At 38.7% G+C, this 23907-nt stretch overlaps 1 long non-coding RNA gene across 2 annotated transcripts in view; it reads left to right on the forward strand.

Annotated features, from left to right (window-relative positions):
• The window catches only part of LOC125319656, a 119414-nt gene that overhangs the window by 92866 nt on the left and 2641 nt on the right, over positions 1-23907 (forward strand). For both annotated transcript variants that reach the window (XR_007200846.1, XR_007200847.1), the window contains 2 exons: positions 19986-20298; positions 20721-20849. This is a non-coding gene — a long non-coding RNA (uncharacterized LOC125319656). The remainder of the gene's footprint in view (positions 1-19985; positions 20299-20720; positions 20850-23907) is intronic.

Raw genomic sequence — 23907 nt, forward strand, 5'->3', positions numbered from 1 at the left:
ACCTCCTGAAGGTGGGGGAGTGTCCATCCTCAGGGGACTGCCTGCATTGATGCTGAGAAGGGGAACAGGAGCCCTTCAGGGTCATTCTGAGGACAGAAATATGACCAGCACACTGGAACTAGTGCTGCTACTGTGATCCTCCTGAATTAAACTTCAAATGAGCCCTGCTATTCTCTTCAATTACTGTTGACTAGTAATAGCTATTGCTTGTTCTCATGTCTGAAGGAGAACATGATCCTTTTTGTCAGGACCTGCTTGATAGCAGATATGTGATTTTAGCCTTTTCTTAGGCAATCACTAAATGTGTCCTTAAAAAAATCAGTTGAGCATACAGTAACTGCTTTCACATTTAAATCAAATGCAAATTAGAGACCACCCAAATTAGAGACCACCAAAATAAAGGAGGAAGCATAAGCCTTCAGTTATTTGCAAGATGCAGCACTGCTAGAGTACTTCCAAGTGACTCACCATGAAAGAGAGAGCAGTACCCTGAGAAAGGGAGCACTTTGAAATGAAGAAGAAAAGACAGTACAATTTCTTACAAAAAGAATGTGAATACTGCATTGTGCAGATTGGTGCATGATGAAAGTCTCACTGGTCTAAATTGAAAAAAAAAGCATTACACCATATCCAAAAGAATTTAAGTGTTGCCATTAAAATCAGGTTGTCTGGATGCTACCTACAGTACAAGTTTATGTTATGGATGCTTCACAAATTCTTTTAAAAATTGCAAATTATACCTTTGCATATTTTAATAGCATTGTAGCTGTTAGAATGGCACAAAGTTTCTGTAGTATTTTTGCCAGTCTGGACTAGTTCTGTATATACATCTGTGCCTGCAGCTGTGTGTACATTACATATTTGTTATTAATAAATTTACCTCCCATTTCTAGTAAAACTTTATAAAAGCTTATTTTCCAATTGTTAGACTTTTGTGCAAATCTGAGTGTCTTGGGCTGGAGTTTTTTTGTAGGAGTATCAACTTGGCTGTTGCTAAAATGACACTAGAAGAAGCTATCTTTTCCTAACAAAAACTCAGAAACTTTTTGGGTCAGGAACATGTAATTTGTTGGAGCAGGATATTCAGTGTGAAAAATGCAGTGAAATTGTGAAAGCCAAGGTTGCAGAGGGTATTTTCTAATTTTTCAATGCTTGAATTTTGCAACATCAGTGAAGATTTTATGGCTATTTCCTAAATACAAAACTATCCAACCAATTAGTTTGTCACTTAGGTATTGTCTCTAAGTCTTTAAAGTCTCTTGTCCTCAAGAACACAGAATATGTTCTCAAGCAGTAAACAGGGCTCTATCATGGTCTTGTACATGCAGAATTGTACTCATGTACCTGCCCTTATAGGTGCTCTTGAACTTACATTATGTGAGAGGATAAATTTTTACTCTCTGCTGGTGACAGCAGAAGGAGTAGCAGTTTATACAGGATTTGAAATCTCAAATTCTTCCACAGCACCTGGTTGTATATCTGTTAACCAAACTTTAAAATGTGGTAGCAGTGGAGATCAGATAATTGCGGTTCCTTATCAGGACAATAAATGAGTAACAGTTTAAAAAAAAATTAAAATTTCATCTAAACAGTTTGCAAATCTATCTCGGTTTCTAGGATTGGCATTTTAAGGAGGAAAGAATTTAGTCTGAGTAGGCGAAACACAGTTTTAATTCTGCATTAATTTCCTTGCTGACTTAATGAAATATGAACCTTTTCGGACCTTAGTATTTTAAAGCAGTAATTAATCTGTTTCTTTTCAAGAATTCTTTCCATGCATCCAATGTATAATGTATCAATCAATGCCTGTGGCACTGTCAGTCCAGCAGTTTTGTAAACCAAAGTAATTCAGGTCTCATGATACAGATTTCTCTCTCATTCCCTTATGGAAAAAAACAGTAGCTAACACTAAGAATTATTCCTAAAAAGAGTTTCAGTGTGATTTCCACTCTGAGATACAAAAGGGCTTTCAACCTTAAAATGTGTTCTGCTTTTGCACAGGTGATCTACTTGACTAGGTGTTTTGTTGAAGTTATTTTGATGCTGTGATTTCCCTGCATTTTTCACTTCTGTTTTAGTTGCTCATGCTTAATTTTGAAAGCAGATCTTGGACAGTCACCAGGAAAGCAGCACTCTTATTTTTTCGGAGATATTTCAGGAGAGATTTCTGTGTGTGTGTAAGAGATGTTATTTAAGCTATCTAGCTGGAATTTGTCGTCATTATTGTGTAGGAGAGAGGAATATGAAAGGAAGCTAGAAAGAATAACATTAGTAAGTTTTGGGTGATGTGCTGTCTTAAAAGGAAAGTGAAGAAACATTAAATAAAGACAATTTGGGAACACCGTATATGTACTACATTTTGCTCATGCTGAGGAATGTGACAGTTCTGAGCAGGAGTTGAGTATGAAGGTATGAGTGGTTTATAGTATGGTATATTCATTACAGTAATGAAAGCTTAAACACAATTTGTCTTCTACAATGGTTTTTAAAATGTCTGATTGGAACCACAGGAGTGTGCCTGAGATTTGGGAATGTCAGTGCACAGGTACATAAAAAATCGTTCTATCAGCAGATGGCAGCAGATGCAGGTACAGAGAAAACCAATCTCTTTCTCTTTACAGTAATGTTTATGTTCTTCACTATTACCACATTTATTTTCAGGGCTTTTTTTTTTTTTTTTTTTTTAATATTCTGTCTAGGTACTGTGTCCAAGATTTCTGAAAATCCCGTGATTCTATTAGAGTTTGCCCAGTGGATCTAAGCCTTTCTTGAAGGGCAGTGCCTCACACTGGATGCCCTATCCTGCACACCCTGTGGTTTTATCAGTGCTGATCCGACCAGACAGATTACATCACTTGTTTTGTGGTATATATCCTGTTTATATAACCTAGTCTGAGTCTTTGCTTCTTCTGTAAGAGCAAGCCTGTCTTGGCTCACTTTCAGCTTCTGATTTACCCCTAGGTCCTCCTTAGCCAGCTGTTCTGTATATGGTATTTGTATAGTTGGTAGATTACCCCTGCTATTCTACTTTTATGCATGCCTGCTGGGCTTCATTCAGGTCATGGCGTCACTCAATACTGCCTTCCATTTTGACAGCTGAATATAAACAAGCACACTCTGGATATGGATTTCCAACAAGTTATCCGTTCTATGTTAAGAGAGTCAAAAAAAGCTTCTGTAAGCTGTTGAAGAGGATGTCTTATGGGACAGTTGTCTAAAGCCTGTATAGTGTCTGGAAACATGGAATTATCTGCTGCATCCTCATCTGCAAGTCCTGGTACTTTATAGAAAAGGCTTGACATGATTTCATAGAATCATAGAATGTCTTGAGTTGGAGGGGACCCATAAGGCTCACCAAGTCCAACTCCCTGCTCCCCACAGGAATACCTAAAACATTATTCTTGACTATGTTTGCTAGTTGTTCATTTGCTAGTGGGATTTTCTCAGTCATTGAACACTTTATCTTTCTTTCTATCTCTCCAAATTAAGTTATGTATTGTATTTTCCCTTTGCAGAGGCTTCTTACCCCTGTTTTCTTTCACAAGTGCTCAGAGGACTGCTTATGTCCTGAGGTTTTATCAGGCATTTTGCTAAGAAAATTTTGATAATGGGTCAAATTGATATGAAAGCTACTTTGAGTTGTTTTCACATATAACATATTTAAAAATTGCCTAGCTTGTTCTTTCTTCATAAGTTCAAGTCTTATATTTTAGCACTCAATGAAGTGTGTTAGCTTCGTGTTCTCAAGTGATCTCTTTAGTGGTTTCTGAAGTCCTGTAGTTTTGCCTCTCTCCTATTATTCTTGCTCTATTATTCTTGCTTTGCTTATTGTTGCTAATGTAATTATTGCTTATATATTTCTTTCTTGTTCTTCTTTGTCTTCCTTGCTAATTGCAGCTCTTTGTGCCTTGGCCCGAGTTTTGTATCTTCTGAAAAATACTTGTCCCCAGCAGTGTAACCTAATTTCCACTTTCTCTGTGCTCTCTTCCTGTGTTTGGGGCTAATAACAAGCTCATGACTTAGCCAGGCTGGTCTCTTTCTACGCTTTCCATCCTTCCTCTGCATTGGGCCAGTTTGTACTTGTGCCTCAATACCATTTCTTTGAGGAATTGCCAGATCTCTTTAAGTCCTTTCCCCCATGAACTTGCTTGCCATAAATTCTTAACTAATGTCTCCCCGAGTTTACTGGAATCTACCTTCCTGAAGTATATTGGTTTTATTTTGCCTTCCTCTCTTTGGTTTCACTGCTCTTTACTGTTATGCTCTTAACAGATTTCTCTGTGGTGAGTAGTCCTGGTACTCCAAGGGAGCAGTGGAAGGCTTCTGAAGCTTTAGAAGTACACAAAAATCACATTCAGAATCCAAGATTTATCCAAGAATCCTCCCCATGCTCTTTCAGCACTGCATGGTCCCTTCAGTTTTATCCACTTAGACCATGTAATGGGAAAGTATTTAATACATCTTTGTAGTGTCTTTTATTTCTGTTTACAAGGTTACAGCCAGCACCGTGTGACAAGCCAGCTCTCCGTGGATGACTGCAAACAATAGTTTGAAAACTACTGATTTAGAGTACAGGAGTTGCTCTATTGGAGCAAGTCCTTGGTCCATGCAAAACAATGTAGAAAAAACCCCTTAATGATTTAGAATGCAAAGCATGCATGTGAAGATTACTCAGGATAAAGTTCAAGAAAGAATTACAGGGAGACCATAATTGCAGAGAGTATTCAAAGATTGACTCAGCCCTTAAAATTCAAGCACTTCATTTTCCAGACTAATCCAAGTTTTATAACCAAAAGAAAATTGACATTCCCACTGAGAACTTAATGTTATTAGAATAGGCAGGGGGTTTTTTCTCAGCTTTCAAACTTTTCTTTGAATTAGCTTTGTTTCATTTTCTCCTCAAGCATGTGAATTCTCTGAAAATCCTTTCCTCCTCAAAGAGGTCTCCTGCATCAAACCATCTGTTTTTGAAAAGTTAATCTAATCCATTTTGTCTGAGCTCAAGTCATAATTTCAGAAAATCTTATGATTTTGTCTATCCTGATTAACCAGTCCTTTCTCTCTTTTAACCCCATATTCATCTTTCTTACCTCTGAAGAAAACATCATATGTATTAGGTGAGAGAATTAATCTATTTCTTCAATATGCGGTGCTTTTAAATACTAAGTATTTTGTACAAGATGATGCACATACAACAGTGACCTTTAAAAAGAAATCTTTGACTATACATGACATATGTCACCAGGGTTGCATAGGTCTTAGTTTTTTTCTTAGAGATTCATTTCCTAAATCCTCTAGTCCCTTTGCAATGACAACCTCTCCTCAAAAACCCTTTTATTAGTTTGCATCCAGGAAGAAAGCCTGATCAAATTTTTTTTCAGTGTACTGTAAATTTCCACTGCAGTAGAATCAAGGGTTTGACGTGCATGTCAGGGAAGTTGGTGCTTTAAGACATGAACTTAGCACTGTAGCAGCAACTCTTCAGCTGGTCCTATAACATTTCTGGGAGGGGGAGAAATAACAAGTAGTAGTGAAGCGATTAATCAAGAGGTTTATGTTAATGTATGCAGAGTGCTTGAAGATGAAAAGGAAATTTAAGAGTACTGGGCAAACACAATATTACTAGGTGTTAAATGTCAGTAAAAGATATATAAAATACCATGTAAACATGCAAAGTGGGTGTGTGACAAACTAGGATTGTCTAACATAGGGTAGTCCTGTAAACTTCATGCTGCTACTGCATGGATGTATAGCACTATCAATCCTCTTGTAACTACTAGTGAAATAATCTTGAAAAAACTTTACAAGTTAAAAAAAAAATTAGTGTTTTAATTTAATTTGACTAATGAGGGTACATTAGGATGGAAAAATCCTTACTTTGTAAAATACTGCATTTTATTTAAAGGGAAGGTTGTGACTTTGGGTTTGGTGAACAGTCTGTGCATACTCTTGTGAAAATCAAGATCTGTGGTTCAGATCTTTCTTTCGAAAAGACCCCAGTTTGCCCCCACATGTGATGCAGCAAGCCTCAGCTCTGTGTGGGCTGAATAACTCCACATCCAGTGTAGTCATGCCTGTGCTCTTCTTGTCTGGAACAGTTCTGCAGCAACCATCCTGCAGTACCTTACACCAGCCTCCAGGACTGAGGTTTTGGCTCTGCTGGCTGAGGGGTGCTCAGCAGTTCCTCTTGGAAACCTGGAGTAAAAAGTGTATTTCTGCCAGCTCAAGCTTTTAAAGAGCTCATAATGCTTCAATCCTATTATGTTGAGAGATCAAGTAGTGATCAAGCACTGTGAGGGCAGTGACTACACAGGCCACACTTCCTGGGAAACTCTGGGAAAGAAATACCTACAGTGCGGCTGTTGAAGGATTTCCAGGCACCAGGAGGAAGAGTGAGGTGAGAGGCAGCTTTACATCCCTGTTGGAGATACTGGACTGACTAGTTGGAGTAAGAAGTGGTTCAGTGAATGCTGGACTAAGTGAAGCCTGGTTTCCTGTATGCGCTGTGTAAGTGCTTAACCAAAACATGCTGAGGTAACGCCTTCAGCCCAGCCCTTATCAAAGCTCTGACTTCTTCAGTTTCTAATGGAAGAATCTACCTGTAGCTGGTTAAAGTAGCTTCAAGAAAAGAGGAACTCATCTCTGGTTCTTTCTGGAAGTCTGGAGATGTTTGACTCAGACTCCCCATTCCTGATTCTAAAGGCGATAAACCATCAGGGCCCCGAACTTTGGCTAACTTTTTAATTCACTAGTAGTATGAAGTTGACAGGCTCTGTCAAGGAAGCAGATAGTGTAATGATTTTCCAAATTTGCGTACTTAAATTAATCAGCCATTTCCCTTTGGCTGCAATTCTGATTTGGTTTTGTGGTGTTTTTGGGGTTTTGGTTTGGTTTGGTTTGGTTTTTGTTTGTTTGTTTGGTTTGGTTTTGGTTTGGTTTGGTTTTTTTGTTGGGTTTTTTGTTGTTGTTGTTGTTGTTGTTGGTTTTGTTTTGTTTCGTTTTGTTTTGAATTATTATATTGGTTCAGGTTCACAAAAGAATTGTCATACCATGAAGCTAACAATACAGACAGACACTACCCTACCAAGAGTCTCCAGTCAGACATCTGCCTGATTCAATATAGTTACCAACCAACCCATAAACTCATCTAAATGCCTTTACCCAGCAGAGAACTTGAGCAAGACACAGGTCTGCAATGAAGGCTGCGTGTTTATGGGGCGTGAACCAGGTCATGTGGCCAGGAAACTCTGTGGTGACTGCAGCACTTCAGCATTTTATGTATCAGAATAGTTTGTGTTTCTGGGGAGATGATGTGCTCTGGGTTAACAGTGAATTTATGGAGGTACAGACACTACATAAGAGCAACTTCTGGTCTCCTGTGCCTTCAGTTCCTGCAGGAAATCAGTGACTGAGGCCATCTGTTCAACCTTGTCTAAGCAGAGGTTCAGACTGGAACAGATAAGTTTTCAAGTACTTACAAACAGCTGATAACAGAAGTAAAGGATGCAATCCTCACCTCTTCAAATTGGCTTTTGAAATAGAACTTATGAAATTCTAGATATTATATACCAAAGCCTCTAAAATAATTTCTGTGTTCCTGTTGCATGAAAAATATTGCATAAATTAAAATGCTGTTTTTTTTAAAATAAATTAGGGGTTTTATGGATTCTTTTGACACTCAGACACTTCACATTTTAATGCCAAAGAAATTCTTTTGAGCTTATTTTTGTGAAAATATTTTTATCTTCACTTTCTGGCTTTAAAAAAACATTTTCTTAATTCAAAGTAGTAAAAACCAGTTATTAAAATTGCAGCAAGGTAGTGAAGATCAGTTATCAAAACTGCAGCTTCTTGCCAGATATATGTTTGTACAAAATTAAATAACCCATGCTTACATGTTCTTATCTTTTAACAAAAAATTATAAATTATTTCTTATTGTTTTGGGCATGGACTAATGTTCAACACCAGCCAAAACCTATTTCACTGTCAGTGCATGTAAAATGACAAGAGAGCATGTTTCAGAAAACTTGGAAAAGTCATTTCTGTGGAAGAAAGATACCTGTTTGTTATCTTGACAGTTCAGTCAGTCTTTTCAAAATGAAGAACTGAAGTCAGGAACGATCGTTAATTTTATGTTCAATCATGTGAGGATCTTGCCTGAAATTGGAGGACTGCGCTGTGGTTTTCATTTAGTGGCACAGAAGCACCACCTTCTGGGGAAAGCCAGTACTTCCCAATGGTTTATAGGAGTAGAGTAGATCCCATTTGTTTATTAGTGAAAGGATGTATTTGAATTTTTATTGCTCTGTGATATTGTCAGTTTTTACACTATAACAAGATGAAAAGCTTAAATAAATGTATTTATATTGTTAATAATAGTCTTCATAATTATTATTCTTACCCAATTACTATTGTTACTATTGTTAGTCACATTACCTCATAGGATAATAACAGCATTACTTTAATGGCAATAAACCTGATTCATGGACCAGAAGTTCACAGAGTGATTCCTTTGGGTCAAAAATCTAATAGTAGAAAACAAATGACATTAGATACCATCAGCTAAGCCCAAGGAGACATTAAGATACCATTTGTTTGTATGACAAGCAAACCACAAACTCAATTATCATCCTTTTGTTGGCAGTCCACTGAAGAATCATTTAGAGTGCTGCTTGTAAGGAACCAGGATATTTCAGGAGAAGGTAGTTGATTAAACACTGAAGTCAGTATGTCAGTAAAAATTGGAAATAGTACACAGGGCTGTGGGCCCAAAAGTCTTTGAAATGGAGAAAGAGGACAGTGGCTTGTATTTCCTAGAGAAGAAGAATATAGTGCCAGTGAAAAACAGCCTGGAAGATTATATAAGGAACAAACAAGTTGAAAAATGCTTTTTTCTTCATACATATGAGCAGAAGAACATACCATCTGTCAAAGGCAGAAAAACCCTAATAGAAATGTGAAAATAAAGCTTGGAGAGCTTTCTTATGCAAGTGAAAAGGGATCTTGCATCTCAGAAAAAAAAAGATATCAGTGTCAATCAAGCACAGCCTCACTGTGAGACTGTGAAACCTTGAACAAAGTGTGACCGTAGTGCAATGGCCAGGTTACACAGTAATTCTGGTGCTCTGAACTTGCCACCAGCCAGGGGTTAGAGGGGCAGGAATGAATGGGCTTTTCAACCCCTTTTGTTGTTCCATCCCAGAGAAGAGGCAAAATGACTGTTTGTTATATTGGTCCCTTTGTAGCTCTGTGTGCAGATGGCGATTCCTTATGGGAGAAAGCTGCACCAATGCTGAGTTTTCTGGATGGCAAGGGAAGTGTTTTAATGCTCTTTTGAAGCTGCCCAATACCCAACAGAACAAAAAGGAAATGGGCCATATTAGACATGAGGACTATCGGTGCAATAAAGGCAGGCCCATGTGTTTCTGGGATTCACTTCCTGAGAAATATCTGGCTCACTCAGGGCAAGATAAAATAATAAACAATATTAATCACTAATGTCATAAAAATGCTGTACTTTGCCTGGTATGTCTTTGAACTACAAGCAAGGAGAGAAACACTGGCAAGACAAAATAGACTTCAGGAACTTCAGCAAAAAACTGCACAACAGGGAGTAGTTTTTAAAGGCACCAGCCACGAAAGAATTGGGCAACTTGTCAGACTGCTTCAAGATTATATTGTTAGACAGCATTTTTATTACAAAGTCTTCAGTTTGTTTTTTCAAACTTGCTCACAAAAAGCAGATGTTTTAAATTATTTGGTGTTGTTTATTCAGTTAATATTTTGCAGGTGGTAATAATTCTTCAGCCTTTGAAAACCAGCTTATCAGAGAAAGTAGAAAACCCTCCTTTTCCAAGTGTCCTACTAGGGAAACATGAGAAAAAGCATCTAGATAAGTACAGAGTGTAATTGAATCAGTCATTGGAATTCTCTGTAGATTGTCGTGTTATGTTTTATTAACATACAAGATAGGAGGGTCCCTGTTTAGAGGAATTTATGGGGTGAATTAAATGGTAGAATCACTGAAGATTGGAGGCTGGAAGGGACCTCCAGAGAATGCTTAGTCCAACCTGCATTCTCAGAGCAGGGTCTGTGAGGGCAGGCAGCCCAGGGCTGGGCCCTTTCATGTTTTGAATATTGCCATGGATAGAGACCCTATAACTTCTCTGGGCAACCTGGTTTTGTGTTCCATCACTATATATTAAAAAAAAAACCTATAGTGTTTAAACTGAGTTTCCTATATTTCGGTTTCTTCCCAGTACCTCTTGTCACTGCCTCCTGTCACTGGGCATCAATGAGCAGAGCCTGGCTCCATCTTCTTTAGTCTGCCAGCCCCATGCTCCTGGTATTTATCCTCATTGATAACAACTCCCTGAGCTTTCTCTTCTCCAGGCTGAGCAGACCCAGCTCTCTCAGCTTCTTCTTGTATTCAGGCACTCCAATCACTTAATTGTCTTCATGGCCTCTTAGCAGATTCACTCCAGTATCGATGCCAGTACTGACCCCTAAGGTCAAGTGACTGGCTTCCAGCTGGATTTGTGCCACTTAAGACAGGGTTTTGAGCCTGAAGTCCAGCCACCTTTCCATTCACTTCTCTGTCTACTCACCTGGTCTGTGCTTCATCAGTTTGTCTATAAGAATGTCTCAAGAGACTGTGTCAAAAGCCTGACTGAAATTGAAATAAACACCACCCACTACTTCCTCACCGTCACCAAGCCCTCTGGTTGTTTAGTGAATAGCAAACCATGCAAAGAGAAATATATGAGAGATGGTTGTAGTCATAGCATACATTAATTTGACTAAAACAGTACACTACCTGGCTGCCATTCTTTTCTAGAAAGGTTTAGAATGTGTAATTTGAGAATGTGTGATCATATCAGAAATTGAGAACATCAGTGCTACTGAAACAAACCTTGAATAATCACCACAGTGAAGACATGGTCAGATTCTAAGAGATTTAAGCCCCTTTTGTAATTATTTCTGGTAAATCAGATAGAAACTTGTATTCTTTTAAAAGCTGTGAGTCGGAGGTGTAAGCTTTAAAGGCATTTTTGTAATAATTTAAGTCTCTAAGAGACTCAAAAATTCTAGTCCAAAGTAGCCATATTTTTTATCTTCAAGTATTTAGCCTTTCTCATCACCACAAGTAGCGTAGTGCTTCTAATACGCCCCAGCTTCAGATATTCTGTTGCTTCTGTCCTTTTGATAAACAGGTCAGCATGAACTAGAATTTTTTACTGCACATCTATTAAGGTGTTAATTTTTAAAACTAATTTAAAACTTTGTTTCTGAGAGGGACTTTAAATTTTTTTCTGATTGTTAACTGTGTCTTTTCTGACAAGTATCTGCCATGATCTCAGTTATATTTATTATAGTAGGAGATGTTTTTAGAAAACCTCAGTTCAGAAGAAGATAATGTAAAGGACTTAATGCCTCACTATCAAGGTGAAAAGAGAAATGTGTCTGAAGTTTCCAGACACCAGCGACTCATAACAAATTTTTTGTTCTTGTCTCAATTCCCAAAACACAAACCTGTCATTTTTAGCTAAAAGTAACTGATACCAATGATGTTGCTTTTCAAAATAATTTCATTTCTCTTCTTCTGACATCAGAAATATGTGAAATCTAATGTTGTCTTCTGATCTGTCATCAGTTCAGAAAAGTTTTTATGATTTAATAGTAGCATTCGCCAAAAAAACATATTTCTTGCATTTTGCTGCATTTCTGCCTTATTTTTCTTAACCTCACTAACATATTACTTTAGAAAAAGTTTATCAAACTCTAGATGAGCTGCAGGTATACAGTTTTCTTAAGAAGTCTGACAGCAGCATTGCTGTGTCTGAGCAGAAACCTTACTGTGCCTGTGCAGTTTGGTTGGCAAAAGTAATGCAGTGTGGCACCATACAATGCAGCACTTCCAAGGGGAACCACCTGCATGAGTCACGGAGCAGCACTTGGGAGCTTCCCTTTATCTCCTGCTTTATTTCTTCATTGTGACAATTCATTCCTTGCCATATGCCTAACTAAGATCGCCACCAATTCTGTTTGAGAAATATGCTCCCCTATTTTATCTCATTAAAAGAACTAAGGCCGAGCAGATTTACCTCCCTTCCAAGTTACATAGTTCTGGCCAATTTCCTTGGAAATTTGCTTGCAGCAGAGAGCATTTGGTCTGTTTTTGTCCATATGTCTGACTGTGTGTCTTGGGTGTGATTGTTGCATGTTTTCAATTTCCCTTAGGCTAAATTATAGGTGTCCTGTGTCTTAAATGCTCTTCTTCACATATGGATGGGAGTCATCTGGAAAGACAGGGGACACATGATACCCCATAAGGAACACGACTCCATCACTTGTGACAGTTTTAATTTCAACCCCAGAAGTATGATCCTTTGTTCATTGAGTGATGGCAGCTTCATGATCCCATATTTTGTTGGGATTTTGTACACTTTTCATTTTAAACCCCACTTTGATGATAGTAAGTTTTCTATTTTCTAGCCTTCCTTTAAACTGGGAGGTGACAAACCAGATTTCATTAGTGCTGCTCCTGATTTAACAATACTAAGAATGGATAAGGGTCAGACTTTTCATCCTCAGTGAGTAGTTTATTTATTTTTTTAACATTGCTTTCAGTAGCCAGCAGTGGCTTCAATACATCCACTTCAATGAAACTGAAACTCATTTGGATTGAACTTAATAAAAATTGTTCAAATGCATACCCATGAACCCCTTGTTAGATACAGGGTATAAGGTATCTATCAAAAGCATCTGTCTTGTTTTGCTACTGCTTGCTTAAAATTGATGCGCAACACTTTGAAAAGTCTTTCAATCCAGTCTAACCTTGCCTTGATCCAAGCAGCCAGTTCTTTTAGCACTAGACTGTGTATTTCTGCTTCGCTTGGCCTGTAATTCTGGTGTGTCGATCAAAACTTCATAATTTGTTGCTACTGACACAAGTCTGGCTTAAAACATTTCTCACCATTCCACTAGATTTGATTCCAAATGAAATTTATAGCTCCTCTTAATGTATTAGGCACCTTTGTGCAACACAGGGAATCACTACTGCCTACAAATATAATTCCACAGGGGAATGATATTGCCCCCTCAAACACATACTTGGAGTGTTATCCACTTGATATTACTTGACATCCTGAACTACTGCTTTAGCTATTACAGTCCATGTTTCTTCTGTGAGCAAACTGGATTTTCGTCAAAGCTGCACACTTGGTTCCTCTGTATTTTTGCAGAAAAATGAATTCTCTCTAGTTTGCAACAGCAGTGATGGTTGGGTCTGTGTTTCACACCTCACTTCAACGCAAGTGGAAGCATTGTGCCAGAAGATGAAAGCTCTGTGTCAAAGTTGGTTTGAAACCTGTGAATCCTTTCTCACATCAGTATTCTAAGGCTACTAGCTGTTGTAAAGTGTAGTTAAACATGCAGTTATTTTTTCCATTAAAAAGGTGTCTGGAAGATCTGGTATTCTTGTCCCGGCAATTGGAAGAATTAATCTGACAAGTTTGATGGCTTATTTAATCTGTGTGTGAGGATACAGGGTGAATTTTGGTTTTTAAAATCTCCATTGGTAATATTTTTGGCTAATTAATGTTTTTAAAGGCAGATGTAAAATTAGTTAAAAAACCTTTGGGCCAGATTCAAATTTTCCTGTGAAACAGAGTTTCTGAGCTCTGTGTGGCTTCAGAATGATGACCACTACATTCTATAAAGATGAAGACTTCACAAAACAGCAAAACAAATTATGAGAGAAAGTGGCTGAAACAGTAATAAAACTTTACATTTTTCTTTGTATCTTCACCTAAAAATGCTTGATCAGCATAAAAAGGAATTAATAATTCACACAGTGTATAGCAAAGCATACAGCAATAACAATAGCTTAGTACTTGAACTAATAACAACTTCATACTTACAATAACAGCAGCCACATATCACAGTACCTTAGAGTTGTAAATTATTGTAAATGCTCCAAGTTTCAGCAGAGTTGTCAAACTGAAGCAGAACACACCAAACATTTTTTCCCTTTATGAAGGATAGCTGTGACACATAAGCTTTGTAAATCAGTGATAGAAAATTGACTTAGAAATAAAAATAGGCAGTAATAGGAGTTGGTGATCATTCCCAAGAAAAGATGCAACTCTTTTTGGAACAGATGGTGATTAATTCACAGCAGGCATATCATAAAATGCAAGCAAATGCATCTAAATGACTTCTTTGATTTTCGAATACTTCTTATTCAAAATATATCCCAAGACAGGAGAAAACAAAAAATTAGGATTGTCAAATTGGAGCCACTTCTTATTATAATCTATGTTAATATGCAATGAATTCTAACATTGGACAAGAAACCACGAGGAAACATTAATGGATTACTGCATTCTGCATTGACTGATCTCCTTAAAGAAGCAAAAAAAAATTCATTGACAGACATTAAGTTTCAAATTTAAAGAAAATTAAAAAGCTTCATAAGAAAAAATCAAACTTTTTTTTAATACTAAAGCAAGCCATTTTGCCTGCTGCCATTTTGCCTTACTACATTTTGTAGTTTCTTTTCCCTAAAATTAATTAAATGTGTAAATGTATATCCTGAGAATGAATCAGAGACATATGGTTAACTGTTTATGTTTTTCTCTTTCATATTGAGAAATGAGCTTACTTCTATTGAGTTGATGTTCATTCTATAAACTGCATGACCAAATGTTGTACAAAGATCTGGTATAATTACCTTGATATTCTCCTAGGTCAGTTCAAAAGTCCATCTAGCCCAGAATCCTGTTCTTGCCAATGGCCAAAAGCAGCTGCTAAAGGGAAGAGTTTTCAAGCAATACAGGAACATAGTGGTGTTTCCTTTGATGTGCCCATTCTAGCCTGAGGCAATATGGGACTTGTGAATGGAATTTATAAATGTGGGGGTTTTGTTTAGAAGCTTTTACTTGTGGTTTTTTTTCTTCCATTATTTTGCCTAATTGATTTTTAGCTTACATTTATAGTGTTTATATTCAGAGAACCCTGTGACAGTTTCATCATTTAATTATTCACTGTGTGGAATACAGTCCTATCCAAACCACCCCTGGCACAGCTCTGAATCATTCCAATGCATCCTGTCACTGAGTAACAGGGAGAAGAGCTCAGCATGTCTCTGTCCCCTCCCTCATGAAGCTGCAGAGAGCAATGAGGTCATCCTTCAGCCTCCTTTTCTTCTGAACAACCCAAAGTGCTCAGCTGCTCCTCACAGGACATTCCTTTCAGGCTTTCTCACCAGCTTTTTTGCCCTCCTCAGGATGCATTAAAGGACCTTCACATCAACACTTCACACAGTGCCCGCACTGAGGCCGCCCCAAGGCTGAGCCCAGCAGGACCATCCCCTCTCTGTGCCGGCTGTGCTGTGCTTGGTGCTCCGGGATGGGGTTTGCCCTTGGGCTGCCCAGGCACTGCTGACCCACACTGAGCCCAGCACCAGCCAGCTCCACATCCATCTCTGCAGGGTGAACAGTCACCAGCCAGATGTAGTCCCATTCACTACAGCACTCTGAGCACTGTTGTTCATTCACTTTCGTTACAAATGTCTCGGTTTCACAGGTTTTAGATGTTGGTGTCAGGTTATTGTTAAATGTGGCATTTTGTGTGTACATTTAGTGCCAAGAACATTTATTTGTCATGTTAGGAAATCCCCAAGTTTTGTCTCATCTCAGAATTTTCCTTCTAGTATGGCTCCGCTGAAGGTTCTTGTGGAAGACTCAAAGACAGAGAGCTAACACTCTGCTTGGGCATCCTTTTCCGGAGTATTTTCTGAGTGAGCAGCTGCAAAGCTTCACCACTGCTCGTGGGATTCACTGCATTTTGTCACTTTTCTTTTGAAGCCCTTAAAATACTGACTACCACAACACTTTACAGCAACAAATGCCTCAGTGAACTGTTACCCTCACAAACGGTTTTACCGTGAGAGGATCAGTTTTTCTGCTGGGTGATCTCATTGGTGCCCTCTAGTGTTCAAAGAGAGATAAATATTTAATAAGCATTTACTTAATATAGGTGACAGTCCAGCTTTACTGGACCTGTCAGTCACCAATCCAAGCGAGCTAATCAGTGACATGACTGGAGGCAGTCAGGGCTGCAGTGATCATGCACTGGTGAAGTTCACAGTCCTGAGGGGTATGAGTCAGCAGAAGAGTGAAGTCAGGACACCAAATTTTAAGAACGCAATCTTTGAGTTGTTTAAGGAGTTTTCCAGTGGTGTCCCCTGAGGAACTGCCTTCAGAGACAAGGGCCTGGAACAGAGCTGGCAGATTTTGAAGGGTGTGTTCCAGGGAGCACCAGAGCTCTTGTTCCTCATAAGTAAAAAATCAGGAAAGGGAATGACATGGCTGCTTGAACTAAAGGGCAAGAAGGAAATGCTCAGTGGAAGCAGGGATGGGTATCCAGCGAAGAGTATAGGGACACTATCCAGTTGTCTAGGGATGGAAAGAATTGACTACAGCTGAACTTCACAAAGGACACCAAGAATCAAGGGAAAGGTCAGAGAAAATGTAGCCCCCTGATGAGCACAACTGAGAAATTGGTGACAGCAGATGAGAAAGCTGAGGTACTCAACAATATTTTTCCTCAGTCTTCACTGGCAACCTCTCTTCCCACATCTCCCAAATTGATGGAGCTTCATCCAGGAACTGGGAGAGTAAAGTCCCTCCCACTGTAAGAGAAGATCAGGTTAAAGACTCCTAAAGAATCTGAACAGACGTGAGTCTACAGTACCTGACACGCATCCCAGAGATCTGAGCGTATCAGCTGATGTAGTTCCCAAGGTGCTGTCCATCATATTTGAAAAGTCATGGCAGTCAGGTAATGTCCCAGGTGACTGGAAAAGAGGAAACATTGTACTCATCTTTGAAAAGGGAAGAAAGGAGGGTCCCTGGGAATTATCTGTCACCCTCCCCTCTGTGCCTGGGAAGATCATGAAACAGATTCTCCTAGAGAGTGTGCTACAGCACTTGGAGGACGGGGATGTGATTGGGGAGAACCAGCACAGCTTCACCAAGGCTAAGTCCTGCCTGACCAGCCCAGTCATCTTCTATGATCAAGTGACTACTACCTCAGTGGACAAGGGAAGGGCTACAGATGTCATTTTTCTGGACTTCTGTAAAGCCTTTGACATGGTCACCTACAAGATCCTTCTCTCTAAATTGGAGAGACATGGGTTTGATGGGTGGAATGTTCAGTGGACGAGGAATTAGTTGGATGGTCCTATCCAGAGGTTAGTGGTGAATGGCTCAGAGTCCTGATGGACATCTGTGCCAAGCGGTGCCCTCAGGGGTCTGTATTGGGACCAGTGTTATTTAATATTTATGTTAATGACATAGATGAAGGATTGAGTGCAAATTTGCAAATGACACCAAGCTGAGTTGTACAGCTGACATGTCTGAATGACAGGATGCCATCCAGAGGTGTTGCAAAGTTCTTAAACACAGAGGGACCTGGACAAGCTCGAGAAGTGGCCCACAGGAATGTCATGAGGTGCAATAAGACCAAGTGCTGGTGCTTCATCTGGGTTGGGGCAACGCCTGGAATCAACCCAGCCTGGGGATGGAGAGACGAAGAGCAGCCCTCCCCAGAAGGACTTGGGGGTGCTGTGGGTGAGAGGCTGGACATGCCCCAGCCATGGCACTCACAGCCCAGAGAGCCAAACGTGTCCTGGGCTGCATCCAGAGCCCCATGGGCAGCAGGGGAGGGAGGGGATTGTGCCCCTCTGCTCCGCTCTGCTGAGACCCACCTGGAGCACTGCATCCAGCTCTGGGGTCCCAGCACAGGAGGTGATGCCTTTTTCCTGATCTTAGAATTAAGAGTCAGACACAATTAAGAGATAAAAGGGTTTTTACTTTGGTATTTAATAGGGATCTTTATGGTGCAACAGTTTGTCAAGGTGGAACACACCAAAATGCACACACCCCATATATTGCATATACAATTTTATAGACTTTGCAAATTAGCATATCTGACAAAGATTCCCCAATGAGAGGCTTAAATGAATGGTGTGACATCTCCCTATTCGAAAGTATTCCCCCCCAGATGGGCCTAATCTTAGTTTACAGAATACGTTCTAGAGAGGGCCTTGGCTTTTCAAGATAGCACAAGGCTTTCTGGCCTCCAGCTGTGAGGCCTTCAGGATATGTGGTGTTCTGGCCTAGCAGAATTCCAGGACTATGCTAAGATATCAGGCTTAAAGAATTACAAGTATGTGTGCTAAGGACACTGAGAATACATGAAAGGTATGTAAAAGGAAAAGGCAAAAAAAATCATCATGGTATCAGAGAGACATGGACCTGTTGGAGTGAGCCCAGAGGAGAGACACAAGAAGATCAGAGCACCTCTCTTATAAGAAAAGGCTAAAAGAATTGGGGTTGTTCTGCCTTAACAAGAGAAGGCTACAAGGACACCCTATTGTGGCCTTTCAGTATTTAAAAGTGGCCTACAAGAAAGATGGGGACAGACCATTTAGCTGTGTCTGTTGCAACAGGACAAAGTGTAATGGCTCTAAACAAAAAGAAGGTAGATTGAGACTAGATGTAAGGAAGAATTTTTTAAACAATGAGGGTGGTGAGACAATGGAATAGGTCGCCTGAAGAGGTGATGGATACCCCATCCCTGGAAACATCCAAGGCCAGGTTGGACAAGGCTCTGAGCAACCTGATCTAGCTGAAGATGTCTCTGCTCATTAGGTCACATATTAGCTGGGCATGACCTACAGAACATCCCTACCCATTATCCCCCAAGTCATTAACTGGGCATAAACTTACCCAGCCTTTGCAAGATTTTCAGATCAAACCCAAAGAAATCTGTATTTCTGAATAACTTTCATTTGCTATAGGTGAAATATTTTAATAATATTTTTGGGTTTTTTTGGTTTTTTTGTTTTTTTTAAAGGTATATGTTATTTTTTTTAATAGGTAATTTGTTATATTTGTTCCAAGTGATGGGAGTGCTTGGAGGGTTCCTCATGAGATCTAAACTTTCACCTAGTCACAAGATCACAGAATTATAGAATAGTTTAGGCTGGAAGAGATCTTTGAAGATCATCTAAATCCAACCACCCTGACATGGGCAGGGATATATTTCACCAGATCAGATTGCTCAAATCCCCATCCAATCTGGCCTTAAACACCTCCAGGGTAGCCACTAGATGACCTTTAAAGGTCCTTTCCAACACAAACCATTCTATTATTCTGTGATCTGTTGTCTATTTACTCTCAGTCAAATAATGATTTTGAGTAATTTTGATATATTTCTTTTTTTAAGATGAAAAGTCCTTCTTTGCTCAGGTTCTTTTCATGAGAAAACCATATCTCTCTGTCATTCATTTCTTTATACCTTTTCAGTTTCCAACATATTCAATTTGGCAGTGAGAAAGGAACTGTGATCAAAATTCAGGATTTATTATCAAGATGGATTTATAAAGAGGCCTAACCATCTATTTTTCTTTTTTCCTTTCATCGTAATTCACAGGGTTGTGTTATGTTCTGATTCCCACTTTTGGATAACTATTCACATTGACTAAAGTTTTATTACTTATGCCAAAAACTTAATTAAGCCCGTATCTGTACATCTACATAGTGACTTTTTAAAATTCTGTTAACCCTTTCCTATCTTGTGTTTGTCCTTTCAACGCACAAACATTGTGTATTTTAGCAGTTCCTTCGCAGTTCCTTTAATCTTGACTGTTACAAATATCAATGCTGCACAATCTGCTGCTTCACTACATAAGACCTTTTCCAGATCATTGACAAATAAATTGAACACCTTGAGTTCCAGTAGTGAGCTTTTTTGACCTTCTAGGTAACTTCTCTCCAAGTATTCCTAACTTCCCTCTTGTATCCTCTAACCAATTACTAGTTTAGAAGCACAGTAACTACTGTTGTACAGACAGAAGAACAGGTTTTGTCCTTACACTTTTTCCCATACCCATAATTATGTATTTGCTTTACAGAGTTTGAAAAAAGACAGTGTTACATTCAATAATAAAAAGGGTGACTGAGTGAATGGGTGACAAAGATTGGAGAATGCTACAGGGAGTGCAATGCACCAGCATGAGAAAACAGTAGAGGAGCCTGATACGATCCTGCAGTTTGTCCTCAGGAAAATGTCCCTCAGGTTTTAGTGGATCAGTGTGCATTGTGACCCTGGAAAACTCAGGGGGACCAAAACCAAAAACTGGTCAGAAAACTGGAAGGAAAAATATCGTGACACAGCATTCCAATGTGTTTATGAAGAGACCACACTCCCAGCCCCCCTTACCATGGGTAAGGCTCATTCCTCTGCCAATAAAGCATGCAGTGGAAATTTCCACTGCAAGTTACAGCACATTTCCACCCTTTAACCCTACACACACTGAAGTTTTGCAATTCTTTATGGTAGTTGAAATATATAACCTTTACTTTACTAAAGATAACCAATCTGCTTTTTTCTAACCTAACCTAATCTAATCCTGTTTAATAAAAAAAAATTTTTTTTACAGTTCTAGTGAGAAATATGAGGATGTAATAATTTGAATGATGAGCAGACATGTTACCAAAAGCATAAATATTTGTTTTAAATTGAAATAATTTCACTTAGGCATATTTGTAAATGAGATTGGTAGTCATATGTATGGCAAATATCAGTATTTTTTGTTTTATTAGTTAATAGTTGTTAATATGTAATAAATCGTTTCTTTTATTCACAGCAAATTGTTTTTATCCTGAATGTGCTGATTAGCAGGCTGCTTTGTGATCAGAAGACATCTCCGTTGCTGTTTGATGGGCAGAGGTTTTTAACCTGTACAACTCATGATTGCAAACCAAAATGCATGCCAGTAAGCATTTGTGAATCACTCAATAAGATCATGTTAATGATCCTTAAAGTATTATTATTTAAAGCAGATACAATTAAAAGAATGTAGCAGATCAGCAGAGAAGTAGCAAAGAGAAATAAGCAGTAAAAGGGCATGAAGCATTTCCAGGAAAATGTTTTTTAAGGCAAAATTTTGAGAAATAAGAGAACAAAAGCTCTAGAAATGAGGATGGTTAGAAAAACAACAGTGTCTTGGAGTTGCTAAGTATGAAGAAAAAAATTATATATGGCTTGGGAGTATGAGAAAAGGGAAAAGGAAAGACTGCTTAAGATACAATGGAGACATGATAAAATTTCCCAAGATTCCTTCACTTTTGTTTGTGTTTTTTTCCCCCCAATATTCTGCTATGAAAATTCCTGGACAAGCTACACAGGCCTCCCACACCATCCTGAAAGGCTTTCATGTCGTGGTTTTGACTGTTACTTCTGTGACTCTGATTCTGTTGTTGCCTTCCTCCACTGTGCTGCATAAACACAAAACAGTAAGGGAGGAAGGAGAAAGTGGCAAGGATGGTCATGCAGGGCCTTAATGTTCCAAAACAAGAGCCCTTTTTCCTGTGAGTCTTTGATAGCAGGATTAATTTTGTTCAGATCTGAACTATGAAGACTTGACCAAGATTTGCAAGCTGTCCACTCCTCAGACATCACCAGTTTGTCTTTATTTTATCTGAACACTCGTGATAGTATTATGTCCCCGCCCAGGGTTATGCATTCAGTGCTTTTTAGTAGAAAATATTTCCTTTTTCTTGAAGTAGGATCTCAGTATTGGTTGACCTTTAAGCCTTCTACACCTCAACTTTTCCATTTTAGTGCAAACTGGGAGATTTATATTTCTCCTTCCTTGTCTCATGTATTTAAGCTACTTTTAGTGTTTATGGTTACTTCTACTTGTTTGACACCCCTTTTTGTTAGCATTCACAATTGTATGTCTTGATATCAAGCCTCATTACCTCTGCAACATCATTTGCTTGAGCAAATCCCTTAAAGATGCTGACACTGAAAGCCATGTTTCCGTCCCTCTATTTGACCATGGTCTTCCCATATTGGCAAACTTTCCACCTGCCATCTCATCAGATTAAAGTTTCTTGTCCACAATTTCTTCAATTTCTTATAATTCTTTTTTCTTTTTTTTGTTTTCCCTAGCATAAAGGGATTTTCCTATTTTCCCATGTCAGGAACAACCTTCAGGCACAAGGAATTGACTGACTCTTGTATTAAAATCTCAACTCTTGCTCCCATTCTGTCCTAGTGACCCATCCGGACTGTTGCTTACCAGTCCTCCAAACTGTGTCATCTACAGGTTTTAACAATGATAATTTTACCTTTCTTCCAGGTAACTGGCTGAGATAACTCTGAGTACAGAGTCAGTTGTCATACACAAGGGTGAGAAAGGAACTCCAATCTTGGCATCTTAGTAAAAAAAGTCACTTGTGTAGTCAGGCTTTATTTTCCTTATGGTTGTATTGACAGACATTTTTAGTACCATCTGAAAATTCTCTATTAATTAATTTGCATTGTGATTGATTTTGTAAGAATCAGTTTCAAGTGGATAAACACGCAATTATCTGGACTGCCAACCTTTTAAATGCATGTGAAGCATTAGTTTTCTTCCCTGATTTCTGGAACTTTTCCAGTGTTCCAACAGTTACTGAAAATCAACAGTTATGGTTCAGATAACTCTGAACTCTCTAGCTTGTTAAAACTTTAAGTGCAAATTACACTGATCGTCTGACTTCTCCCCTGCTTCATTTGTATGATATCCTTTCCTAGGTTTTGCATGAAAATTGTATCATTATCTCCAGATTTTAGTTTATTTTTCTTGCTGACAGTTTCCTGTTCCTTTCATTAGAGTATATATTTTTGTATATAGATACAGATGTACATACAGATCATTGCTGCTGCCACATTTATCAGAAAATTGGGGTTTTTTTCCAAATTTTTCATTCACTGATTTTTTGGCAATACAAAATTAGCCTTTTAAAAAGCCAGTAGGTATGCATATTTGTGACTTCAGTTTTCTTCTGTTTGACTATGTAATCTGCTCAAATTAGAGTTCCTTGCCACTTAACTGGTGCGGTTGTCTTTGAAGTTACAAATTTTTAATTGATAATTACTGTTATTGCTACTTCATTACTGATACCCAGGAATTACAAAGTTGGAAGAATAAGCATAGATACCTTCTGCTAACACTACGAGTGGGTATAGTCCATCACCTGCATTTAGGGTTTGTGCCATTATTTATTTGCTTCTCAGACTAAGTGACTTTTGATAATACAGCTTTCTAGTCTACACATGATGGCCTGGTTCTTACAGTGTTGTCTCATGCTCTCTAGTGTGATAGGTACCCAGCCCCACACAGTATGTTGCTTTGTTTATCCTTCTGGGCATTGATTTGTGAGCACTCAAGAACTCTATTTCTAACCTCCCAGTGACTTGTGAAGAAGCAATGCCATTTTTCATGTAGGCTGAGACTCTCCTTTCACATATTGCCCCCTCAGCTCTTCCCAAGTAGTTGAGACTGAGTGTGAAGTGGAAAGTTACAGGTATGCCTGAGAGTAAACCTTCCAAATTACTGGCTGAGGTCAGGCAAACTGTGAGCAGTATCCTAACAGTTCTTTCAAATGAGAGCAAACAAAGATTCAGACCTTGTAAAATATTTAAAGCTGTTTGAAACTCAGCAGTTTTTGCTGGCAAGGGTTCTGACTTCGGTCTGGCCGCAGTTTGCGTAAGGTTTGCATACACTGAGAATTCAAACAAAAATGCAAGAGGAAACTCACTTAAAAGTATCACGGTTTTGATAAAAACCTCAAAGCAAATAATCCTGATGACTTTCACTAAAAATCCAATCATGGCATAAAAACTGTTCATACCTTGGGTCTGGGTTTATTCAAAAGCTAAGAGTTGCATTTTCCCTGTCCCTGTTGTAAGGCCAAAATTCAAGTTGTATGGAAAACAGATGAATCCTATTGAATTGTATAATTACAGAAAAATTCCCAGCTCTCAAAATATTGTTGTTATTT

The sequence above is a fragment of the Corvus hawaiiensis genome, chromosome Z, assembly GCF_020740725.1.
Source record: "Corvus hawaiiensis isolate bCorHaw1 chromosome Z, bCorHaw1.pri.cur, whole genome shotgun sequence".
Taxonomy (NCBI): Eukaryota; Metazoa; Chordata; class Aves; order Passeriformes; family Corvidae; genus Corvus; species Corvus hawaiiensis.